This window comes from Heloderma suspectum, chromosome 1 (genome assembly GCF_057233095.1).
Source record: "Heloderma suspectum isolate Gila_16-S chromosome 1, 16-S_ref, whole genome shotgun sequence".
Lineage (NCBI taxonomy): Eukaryota > Metazoa > Chordata > Lepidosauria > Squamata > Helodermatidae > Heloderma > Heloderma suspectum.
The window spans coordinates 293,377,348-293,390,260 of NC_139458.1; positions in this window are offsets into that span (position 1 = coordinate 293,377,348).

Consider the following 12,913-nt stretch of genomic DNA (forward strand, 5'->3'; position numbering starts at 1 on the left):
AGTTTTATATACATCCTTGGCTTTATGCACTGTATCTCAGAGTTGATTTTTTATAAGTATACTCCACATAAAATCCTTGAAGTAGGCAAGGTGATATATTTAATGGAGCAAAACATGTTTTTGAAAGATAATGGAAGCTTTCTATAGTCTCCATGGCCCTTTTTGCATTGTATTGGCTCAGGGACAATCTGACAGGGAACTATGACTTGTACACAGAACACACTGTAGACCAGGGATACTTCTGCTCATCTGAATGTTCCCCCAAATTTGGGAGTTATGAACTACCTGGTTATATTGTTACAACAGGGGAAACTCTGTTGTTAGCGGGTGGGGGATTTTCTTATGAAACAAATCTAATTTCACACAAATATAGAAACTTTATTGAATTTCAGTATTTATGGAAGATTTTATTTCACTTATAATGGAATTCCTTAGAAAAAAATGAGGCCTTATCACTTTTCTGATAAGCATGGGTGCTGAGCAGGTGTGAGATCAAGGTCCAAGGTTAGCCAAGAAAAAGCTCATTTATTTTTAGTAGTTTCCATTCTTCTAATTTTTTTGAAAAAAACACACACAATCAAAATAATAATACCTGACCTGTTTTGTGTGTCTGCAGCCTTAGAAACAACAAAGCAATACTATAGTTTCAAATATATATCTTACATGTCCACACATATGCACAAGTCATAGAATCATAGAATAGTAGGGTTGGAAGGGGCCTACAAGGCCATCGAGTCCAACCCCCTACTCAGTGCAGGAATCCAAGTCAGAGCATCCCTGACAGATGGCTGTCCAGCCTCATCTTGAACACCTCCAGTGTGGGAGAGCCCACTACCTCCCTGGGTAATTGGTTCCATTGTCGTATTGCTCTAACAGTCAGGACGTTTTTCCTGATGTTCAGCCGGAATCTGGCTTCCTGTCACTTGAGCCCATTATTCCGTGTCCTGCACTCTGGGATGATCGAGAAAAGATCCTGGCCTTCCTCTCTGTGACAACCTTTCAAGTACTTGAAGAGTGCTATCATATCTCCCCTCAGTCTTCTCTTCTCAAGGCTAAACATGCCCAGTTCTTTCAGTCTCTCTTCATAGGGCTTTGTTTCCAGTCCCCTGATCATCTTTGTTGCCCTCCTCTGAACCCTCTCCAGTTTGTCTGCATCCTTCTTAAAGTGTGGCACCCAGAAGTAGACACAGTACTCCAGATGAAGCCTAACCAGTGCTGAGTAGAGGGGAACTAGTACTTCCCGGGATTTGGAAGCTATGCTTCTATTAATGCAGCCCCAAATAGCATTTGCCTTTTTTACAGCTACATCACATTGTTGGCTCATATTCAGCTTGTGATCGACAACAATTCCAAGATCCTTCTCGCTTGTAGTGTGGTTGAGCCACGTATCCCCCATCTTGTAACTGTGCATTTGGTGTCTTTTTCCTAGGTGCAGAACTTGGCATTTATCCCTATTAAATGTCATTCTGTTGTTTTCTGCCCAGTGCTCCAGTCTATCAAGATCACTTTGAATTCTGTTTCTCTCTTCCAAGGTATTAGCTATCCCACCCAATTTTGTGTCATCTGCAAATTTGATCAGCATTCCCTGCACCTCCTCCACCAAATCGTTAATACAAATGTTGAAGAGCACTGGGCCCAGGACTGAGCCCTGCGGTACCCCACTCATTACCTCTCCCCAGTTTGAGAAGGTCCCATTCATAAGCACTCTTTGAGTCTGATTCTGTAGCCAACTATGGATTCACCAGATAGTTGTCACAAAAGCCTATGCTTTTGTGCAAAAAAACCTGGTAAAGTTCCTGGGTTTGGGGAATTATCATGTGGCTCAGCTTGCAAATGGAAGGCAAGCCAGACCAGTCATGGGGAATCAGAGCCAGATTTCCGCATGAAGGACAACCCTAATTCTCTATCATCTTCATCCAGCCAGCCTGTGGAGGCTAGTGGCTCCAATTTCAGTGGGGCTGTGAATTCACTCTGGGTTTCAGTCATAACTCTAAAGGAGCCATCCAAGGCTACCTTAGACATCTCATTCAGAGTTCTGACTGGTTCTGACTGAAACTCAGGGTGGCTTCACTGACATCAATGGCAATACGACAGATCATTAGCAACATGCCTTGTAGAAAGAGTATTTATTCTTTTAGTAATTCTGTAGATGCATATACAACATGTTTCAAAATGAGGAGTAATAATAAAACTGGGAGAAGAACACATTTTTTTAAAAAAATAAAATACGTGGAAAGAGGGGTTTGAAGGAAGTAGCACTGCATTTTGTCAAGCCCCAGAAATAGTATGCACATACTGCATCTTAACAAAACCTTGATTGCATGCTACTGTGATCTAATATAGTCTGCCTGCCTATAGCATTTGTGATGTGCTGAAAAGTAGTCCAACAAGATCTAAATGGTGCTTTCTTCTGGGCTTGAAAGTGATTGAAAAAGGTGCAGATGCTACATCCTCTACCCTCCTCTAGGGATGTTAGAGAATTTCGCCACGAATCTTGGGGAGGCCGAATGCCAGCACATTCAACCCCCTGAAATTGGTGGCAAAATGGTCTGCCCCCCGCCCCCCCGGGACGGGACTTACCTTGGGCAAATCCTCCTGGCGGTGGCGGCTCCGGCGGTGGTTTGGCGGCGGTTCGGCGGCGGCAGCTGTGGCGGCCGGTCTTCCGACCGGCTGCCGCCGACGCCATTTCCAGTAAAAACAACAACAACAACAACAAAATGTGATAGGCTACGTAAAGATTTACGTAGCCTATCACAGCTAGATTTTTAAAAAATACCATAATAGGCTACGTAAATCTTTACGTAGCCTATCACGGCTGAGTAAAAAAAACACCAAAAAACGCACGTACGCAAATGTCGGCGCCCATGGGCACCACCATTTGCATTCCTTATTTTGGCACGTCTAGTCTATGTAAACATTTACGTAGACTAGACATGCCAAAATAAGGAACGCAAATGGCGGCGCCCATGGGCACCGCCATTTGCGTATGTGCAGTTTGTTTGTTTTTTTACTCAGCCGTGATAGGCTACGTAAACATTTACGTAGCCTATCACGGCTGACTACAGGGACGCAAATGGCGGCGGCTATGGCCGCCGCCATTTGCGGCCTGGCCGGCCAGGATTCGGGGGTGGAAGGACAGAGCGCCTCCCCCCCGGCCAGAATTTTTGGGGGGAGGGACGGAGCGCCTCCCCCCCAGCCAGAATTTCGGGGGGAGAGTTGGAGCGCCTCCCCCCCACCGTGAATCAAATTTCGTTACAGGTAAGTGACTCTCGTACATCCCTCCCCTCCCCATCTTGCTTGTACAGTAGAGCCAGCTGTGTGTGACTGCAAACAAATGGATGCTAATCTTTTGCAGTCCAGTTCTCATTTAAAATAAGGCATTTTTACACCTCTGTGACTTCAGAGAGATTGTGATGATAATTTATGCATTGCTTTTTTCAAGATCCCTTTACTTTCTCAGGGGATCTTTGTGTTTGGAGCACCATAAATGAGAAAATACTGTAAGTGGGAATCGAGACTTAGTCACCTCACAAATTTCTCTGAGACTTTTAGTGCCTACAGACCTGCAGAATGGAGGCATCATGGAGGGAAAACAAGAGTGGGGGAAGGAACATATGATACTAAATAAACTCAGCAGCAGCCTATTGCTGCAGCTGCTTCCTTGTTTGTATGATAATAAATCAAGACCCAACATTTTGAAGAAAGTCACTTTGGTCATGGACAAGCTGAATCAAGTTGACTTTCCTCATTGTGACTGTGATGCAGGTTCCTGGAAAATTGTACACATGGTGCAATGGTGTCCAATTCCACTTCCGGAGGGCACTGTACACTGCCTTTTGATATGCAGCAAGTTGCTAAACTAAGAAATCTGGACATACTTCTACTCCAAAATCCATCCATTCATTCACATTTCTAGGTTCCCCCTGCCCCCCACTCCATACGCTTGAGGCCAAATAGCTATAACTTTAAAATATACAAAGCAATATATCAGTCATTCAGGAAAATAGATAAAACTATTTTACAGAAAGATAATCAGTCTTTGACAAGTTCCAGAGTTATGGTTCATCCAATGAGGATGTTTCTCTTTATGCCTTTCCTGTTAATAGGGTTCCTTCATCATCTTATAAATCTCAGTATGTAGTAGGGGGAAAGAAAGGGGGGGGATATGGTCCTCAGACAAAAGTATGTAAAGTTGGGGTAAGCAACTGGAGGCCCCTAGGCCAAAATTTTTCCAGCCAATTATCAACCTTGAGGCAAAACAGAGGTACAGACATGAGTGGTATCTGTCACAATTATTTAGAAGCAGGCTACCTTGAGTGGTAGGGGTTGAAATCCTGGCCATCCATCCTTTACTCCATTTTGTTTAAATGTAGGTCATTGTGTTGGTTCATTAGGGAAAATCCAAAAGACACCAAAGCCTTTATAACTTTTGACTTCTCCAGAACTCTTCGTCAGGTCATATGTGACACAAAATTGGGGGTGGGGGAAGAAATCATGGAATGATGTTTTTTTCCTCCAAATCTGTAGTTAGGACTGTAAGAGGAATTGTGCAGACATAATTGGATTAACCTCACTATGTGCAAAATAGATTGCAGGAAGCACCCAGTGCTATTGGGACTAAAAACAAAAAAAACACAAAAAAGCAATGTTGGCCAATTCCTCCTTTTTGAAAATATAAAAGCTAGTAAGCTAAAATCTAGAACCAAGTGACTCCATTTTTATGTTTAGAGGATTGGTTAAAGACAACAAAGAGTTTTTAGATTCAGATTCAGTTTTGACTCACTGTAAAAAGAAAATGAAAAAAAAAAACAGAAGTTCTGTGAAATGGTAAAAGGGTTCATATCAGATTCTGGGCTGGATTGATTTCTTGATGCTGATGCCCCCCAGACATGGCCTCCAAGGAGATGTGTCTGAACCTCTCTGAGATCAGTGCTACTGTTCACAAAATTCCACTCCCCCTCCCTTCAAAAGAACAAAAACAAAACCATCCTGGAGAATTATGCCTTCACTAGCACTCATTCAGGAGTCCATATTATTTTCAACATCATGCCAACTAGAGGATCTGTACAGCTCCTATATCTTAGTGTTTCTTTGCAAGGTCATATTAGGTATTCCCTTTGTGCTCTCTACGTTAATGAATCTCATATTAGTTAGTGCCTGCAATGTTGCTTCTTGAAGACACTGCAAGGAATAATGATCTGAAGTATTGGGAAAGCGCTCCAGGAGTTTGGTAGGTACTGAGGGGATTTCAGTGCTGAACGAATGAGAAACAACTTCTCATTCAATAGCTCCTTTTAGGTAGCCCCGCTGCTTTGGGAGCTGATTCAAATGTTTATTGATGGCAAGATGGCTTTTCAACTTGAAAAACTTAATACTTGAAACCAGCCACCTGTCATGATCTACTGAACAGACATCAACTGTAGCATGAAGAAATGGAAACAGTCGGAGGAGATGTACGTTCAGCTGAAAGTGAGAAGAAAAAAATATCAAGAAATATTCAGATTTGTATAGTCTAACTGCAAGTTCATGGATTTCAAACTGCTTATTCCTCCTACTATGGCCTATTCTCTAAAATATATATTATGAATGTGTGATGATAGGATGTGGCTGTATGCAGATCTAATTAGTATAAAAAAACCAGTCCTCATTATGCTGAAAATCCGAAAATGCAAAAGTATTCATGTAAACGTACTACTATTTACGAGACGTATCCATTATTAGATCATTTCCCAAGTGCATTGCAGTGATCCTACTGAGTGTGGGAAACACACACTCCAGAAACAGGAGAAGGTAGCTCAATGGGTGCAAAAGGAACTGAACATGGAACTGTGGAACTGCCCAATTAAATGAACAGAGCCCTGCAACTGTACTGGACCTCTTTACATATCCTGGGCTCATATGGGCTACTCAAGGCATATCTTTGTATAATCTCAAACATGGACACATCCACAAGAGTGCCCCTCCCACTTTTAGCATGTTGCTTTGGGATTAAACCAGAAGTATGGGAGTATTCACTGTAAAAAAGGAACAGTGTAGACACTCCATGTATACATCAAGGCTCACAGTGACTCCAATATAGTCCCCATCTGCAGGAAAAATAGGGCTCAGGACAGGCGCACAGTAAGATTAAGAATTCAAATCTCCCCTCCCACTGAAAAACAAAACAAAACCCCTTTGTGCTTTCTGCTATACCAAGAGGTTGCCATCATATACAAGACTTGATTTTTTTTATATTTTATTTTTTGTAGCTGAGACAAAGCCCAAACTTCTTAAATCATACCAATCATTTAACAAACAAACGTTGGTGATGAAATTCTCAGACTCCTTAGTTAGTCATCCACAATAAATACAAACTTTCTATTTATACATATATGAATAGAGAATATTACGCAGTTTGAGGAGATTCTGCAGTCTAGTCAAAGGGCCTCTGTGCCTTCTGGTGCTAGTAGTTTCTTCCAAGTATTTCCCTTCATATGGAAAATTGCTTTGACTGAACAGCACACGGCTCTAGATGCTACCAAATATCTGTAAATAGCAATACAGTCCAGGTCAGTTCATGGCATGCATGCATGCGCATACTTTGATTACTGCAGTATCAAGTAGGTGTGGTTCCCAGCACAGAGGAAGAGGCAGGACAAGAGGCATTCAGACGCACATTACATCTGTACATTGGTGTCGGGGCAGGGCAAAGGGCTTTATAAGCTAGACTTGCCCTGGCCAACCCCTTTTGCTTGGCATAGCAACACCCACCATCCTGCTCTGTGATGGCAATGTAGGCCATCACTTAGGAGGCCAAGTAGAAAATGTTGACCTGTTGACCTGATTGGACATGGTCACTTGGTTGGGGTGTGTGTGTGGTTTTGTCTACTCCTTACAGCATCATGGCGGAATGAAGTAATTGGACTGGGTAAGGTCAATTAAATAAGTTGGTCATGTTTGGTAGGGCAGTGCAGGAAGGAAGAAAGGGGAGCACCCTAGGGCTCCTTCAAGGTGATGAGAGATTTCCTAGACTGGCCCCTCATGGCTTTGGGGCTCTAGGGGTAAAGAAAGGACTCCCTTTGACTTCCGGTTGGTGCCATGTCGCTCTAGCAAGCTTTCTGAGGAAGCTGTGCAGATCACCCACTCAAACAGCTTTTCAAAGGTTGAAAAATCTTTTCATCTTCCCCTGAAATTAAAAGGGGAAGCTAGAGTACCATCTGGATAAGATCTTGGAAGAACAACTTTTGCAAAGCAGCAGAAGAGCTGGGCTCTAAGGTTAGTTTTCTGGAGTGTCACCTACTCAAAGCTGTTTTGAAACTCCTACGTAGTGAGGAGAATTCAGGGCTGATGAGCGCCGCTTTTAGTTAGTAATTTTGAACTGAAAATAACAACAACATCTGAGGACCTGCAAAATCTGTTTAAGTGACTGTTTGTTTGTAACTACTGTATCTTTGGCAGGCTAAATTTTTAAGTTCTATTATTATATATTAACTGAAGGGCAATATATGGTTAGTGGAAATGAATTGTATGCTTGCTTCATTGCTATAAGACTGATGATATGATACTGAAATTTAAGGTTGATTACCTATGCTGTACTGAAGTGTAATATATTGGCAATGATATAGGTATAATTTTTAAATAGAATGATGTTTGAAGTTTGTGTATAATGCAGTTTAAATTTAATCCCTTGAAGTAACTTTTTAATATTTTTTTCTTTTCCCTGTCTGCTTTCTTCTTCCTTTTCTTTCTTCTGATTTTTCCTTTCTCTCTCTTTTTTTCTCTCTCTTGTTATTGCTGTGTCCTCTTAAGAATACTGTATTGTTGGAAACTGTAGATAATGACTGGGTTGTTGCTATTGTTTATTTCATTTATAAAGATAAAAAATAGAATAAAAAAGTATTTCCAAAGAAGAAGAAGAAAGGACTCCCTTTGAGGTGTAACTAATCACAAACCTAAAAACTTGGGCATTGTGGGGTAGTGACTCAGGAGGGCTGAGTACCTAGAGTTGGGGCAGGCAGGCCTGGGGCCATCAAACATGCTGTCTCTAGCCTGGGGCAAGGCGGCCTCATCTAGGTGAGGTGCTAAGAGGGTGATGTCACTGACCTGGTGCCCACCTCCGCTCTATCTTGGACAGCTTGGATTTGTTGCCGCATCTCTCTTGTTATAAATAATTAGCATGGCCCTAGTTAACCCAATGTCCATACTGTCGTAAGGGTGTATGAAACCCCACTTACCTGGCTCCTCTGGGTTCTGTGGGGGGGTGAGACGATCCAGTCCTCCCCCCGGAATCCTCGATGGGACGAGGCGATCCATTCCTCCCCCCTGGAATCCTGCCCAGCCAGCTCCACTCCGCAGCCAGTCCGCGGAGCCACTGGCCAGTCCGATCCGCACCAGGGGGCCCATCCGCTGCCAGGCTGCTGAGGATGCAAACGGCGTCCTGTGTAGGGGACGCCATTTGCGTCCCTATGCTAGGCCATGATAGCCTACATAGATATCCCTGCTTCAGCCATGATAGGCTACGTAAATACTTACATAGCCTATCACGGCAAAAGACAGGGATGCAAATGGCGGCTGCCACTACAGCTGCCATTTGCAGCCGCAGCAGCCAGGAAGACGACCCAGAGCCACCTCCGGAGCCGCCTCTGGAGCTGCCACCAGAGCCGCCGCATCCACCACCAGGTAGATCCGTTCTGGGAGGGATTGTGGGGGGGGGGCAGGAGGTGAGGCCGTTCTGCTACGGATTCTGGGGGCTAGATTCTTTAGAATCCGGCCTCACTGGAGTCTGTGGCAGAATTCTCCAACATCCCTAATACTGTGTTTCTTCATTTCTGATAGGGCTGCAATGAATGTTACATGTGAACAGATCCATTCCCAATTGATCTCTACAGATTAGGAATGTATGGATTGTGTAAAATCTGTTCTGTTCACATGCTGTCAGGCACCTTTCATTCCATCGTGGAATTGGATTATTTTTAGTTTCTGAATTTGCACCATTTCGTATGTGCAAACATGCATAAATTCCCACAAAATCTGAAATCCCACCCCAGTGTGCATTTTCACGCTTTAGTGTATGATGGAAATGCACATTTTTGGCTGGGTTTTTTTTTATGTTTGTGTATCTTTCTGTGATTAAATTTGTGCAAAATTCCTGAAGGTTAGAAAAATGGTCCACAAGTCTGCAGAACCTGCCTGATGGGAAAAGCCAATCCGTTGGGGAATCTGTGGGTCTGATTCATTAAAATCCAAACTCGTTTGGTTCCATTACAAATTTCTCCAACATCCCTACTGCCAATAGGACTTTCATATCAGCTCCACTCAACTTAAACATAAAAATCTTCAGCTGAGTCTGTTTACACATTCAGCTTCAAATCAGGTGGTGAGGAATTAAGTGCATTGAGGCATGTATGTATGGACCAGCCTTATTACAGAAACCGCCCTAGTGTATATAATATAAATCAAGGCATGTTGTCTTCATCAAATGTGACAAACATCTCAGCACAAACTAATTAAATGCAAAATACTTCTTTATTGCCTCCTATTGTTGGCTAAAGTGAACCACAGCATTAGTCATAAAACATCTCTATCAGGTTTAGTTCATGTGCATCGTAATGCATAATGACAGATCTAACTCTTTCAGAAATGACTACAGGAGTTCAAATGTTTGTGTATAGCAGTCAAAAGAAAGATAAAATATACACCTCATTAAGCAATTACTAAAGTAGAAGCTGTTCTTTTCTTTGCAAGAGAACATAATTAATTACAATTGAAAGTTTCAGGACAACTCACAAAGGAGCTTTAAAAAAAAAAAAAAAGTCATTGACTTGCATATTTCCCCAGCAGTTCTTAACATTCATGCATTCTCATGTGATTCTTCTGAAGTATATATGTGGGAGAGATATATGGATTGATCTCAAGAATTTGTGGGAGTTCTAGATCACTGTCTATTATTACAATCCCCCCTACTGTTTCCAGTATTGCTATCACCCTACACTGTTCACTGTTCCAATACTTTTCATGCATCATGTGTATCATGTCCCCCACTGTGTTTGTATGTGCATATGTATTAAAATACAGTTATGGTAAGTAGAGGCAATATATGGGCTGCTCTAGAGGGCAACAGTTCCAGACTTGGTTTAGAAGACCCACATTGGTCAAGTTCAGCTCGATTTTTGTCTGATCCCTATGAACACCCTCAAACATATAAACACCCAGTACAGTAAACTATAGGGCTGTGATATGACTCAGAAGCTGCTTTGCAGCTTTGGAGGCAGGCCCGATTCAGCTCAGGCTGATTCGGAAGGTCCACAACCTGACTTGGCCTGAACCTGAAATGGGATTTGGATACTGAACCCTGCTTCGGGTCCCCCCCCCCAATGCCCCTACACAACCCCCCAACTCCTTACCTGGGCTACCTCCTCCTCTGCCACAGCTGTTGCCTTCTCCATCACCATGCCTCCGCCGTGCCTCCGCTGCCTTCTCCACCACCGCTGCCACTGCTGCCTTCTCCGTCACCACCTGCCACTGCAGCTGCCATCTCCTGAGGCCTGGATGCATTTTAAAAATGGCGACTCCCTGGAAGAAGAGTTGCTGTGTGTCCAGGTCTCAGGAGCTGGCGGCTGCAGATGCAGGTGGCGGCGGAGAAAGCAGCAGTGGCAGCTGTGGCAAAAGCGGGAGCACTGCCCCACCAGCTCCTGAGGCCTGGATGCATGGTGACTCTTCTTGCAGGGAGTTGCCATTTTGAAAACTTCCAGGAGGTTGCCATTTTAAAAATGGTGACTCCCTGCAAGAAGATGAGTTGCCCCGCATCCAGGCCTCAGGAGATGGTGGCAGTGGTGGGTGGATGTGAGAAGGCAGCAGCTGTGGTGAAGGCAGTGGCAGTGCAGCAGTGGGTGGTGATGGAGAAGGTGCTGGTGTGGCAGCAGGCAGCAGCGGCAGAGAAGGCGGCGGCGGTGCATCAGCGGCAGAGAAGGCGGCGGTGGCGGCAAAGGCAGCTCAGGTAAGGACCTGGAAGCATTGGGGGCACTGGGCCGGGGGGCAAAGCACTGAAGCTCACCAAGTGCTTTGAAAAGCCCCCAACCCGCTCCAGGTCGCTTTGTGGTGTCGCTTCAAAGTGACCTGAAGCAGCCCGCTTCAACTCAGGGTTCAGGCCTTGGGCCAAAGCAGTGCACAGCCCTAATAAACTACAGATAAATACATGCACTTAAATAAAATCATGAGCACATCTTTAAAAATTTGAAGTGATAGCCTTGCCATAAATAAACCACACCATAATTTTCACATAGTCCACTTAAGATGTTTTATGCACACAAAACAACTACATGTATCCAAACAGCCTGGAGAGGTATTTGGATAATAAGAGTTTAGGATTTAAAGATTGCTATAGTGAGGAAATGTTGGCATGTGGTTATTTAGGCTGTTGTGTACAAGAACAATGCCACAAGAAATGTTAGCGGTTACACAGTGGTCCTCTCTCCCCTGCCCCACCACCGATGAGGAGGAGGAGGAGGGATAGAGATTAGTTGATTATGAGAGTCATTTGGATGAGATATCTTGTGAACCCCATATTGTGAAGAAACGTAATACTATTTCCCATTCTCTTTTTGCAAGTGTGTGCATGCGTAGATAGATAGATAGATAGATAGATAGATAGATAGATAGATAGACCCTGTGGTTGCAAATTCAGGAACCTCTGTAAAGGCTTCCGAAGACTGACTGTTACAAAAATAAATGAGAAGAACATGATATTAGGCATTAACACATATCCAAGAAGGTTGTGATATAGCAAAGTTAGATAATAGACCGTGAACTTTGACTAATAGAGGCTTTCAAACACTGAACAGTTACCTCGGCTTTATTCAGCTAACTAAAAATGGCGATATAGCACATATACTTGCTACCAACATTGACAGTGGCTGACTTATTTAAAAAATGAAGCCCCCGTCCCACGTATTGGGCCCCAGTGAATCTGATTGGGATTGCCAGATTTTGTAGCATTGCTGAGGCTGTATGTACCAGTTTGATCATCTGTCTGGCAGGCCATGGAAAACGACATGTAGGATCGGGTTTTATACGTATTTAACAGCATAATCCTATTAATGTTTATGCAGAAGGAAGTCCCGCTGTGTGTTCAGTGGGGATTACCTCTAGCAATTCCTAAAGCAATCCTGCAAGCAAGCTGAAATGCTCATTTTCAGAATGGGACTGGTCAGCAGAACTCCATTCTGAGATCTCTGCTGACAGAAATGAATGTTTTGGCTCATTTCCAGTTGCTTTAGAAACCGCTAGTTTCCCACTGCAGTTGCACTCAGGCAGCATTGGATACTACCCCAAACAAATACCCCTGCTATTCAGTTTTGTACATGTGAATGTAGCTTCAGCAACAAGGCCTTGTGAACAAAGAGTGAGAGTGAGTATTAACTTTTCCTATCATCCCACTGCCATCATAGACTATTCTGAATACCCTGGCTCTTTATTTCCATTTTTCTCTGAAACTGAATATCTTACATTCCACCAGTATAGAATAACAATATTACTCCTTCAGAGGCAACTCTACCCAATGAACCATCCAACGCATCTCTTTCAGCTTAGACCCAATCTGTTATACGGAGCCGGTGCTCAACCATAATGAGCAGTGGAAGCACAGAGGAGCCATTGCTTTGATTCTTTATCCAGGCAGAACTCCGATTAATTTAAGATACGTAAAGGGAAGAGCAATGCTGACATGTAATGTGTCTATTCCATTTAAATTATCATCAATAGTCACATTCTTTAAATTACTTAAATATTTAGGCAATCACATTGATTTGGTTTGGATCTTACTAGACTCATATCACATAAAAGACATTGAAAACTGCACAGTGCTCATTCTCTGATTCAAAGAGCTGTTCCACATGTTCTATAATATCTGAAATAGAGCTGTGTGCAAATGGCCTCT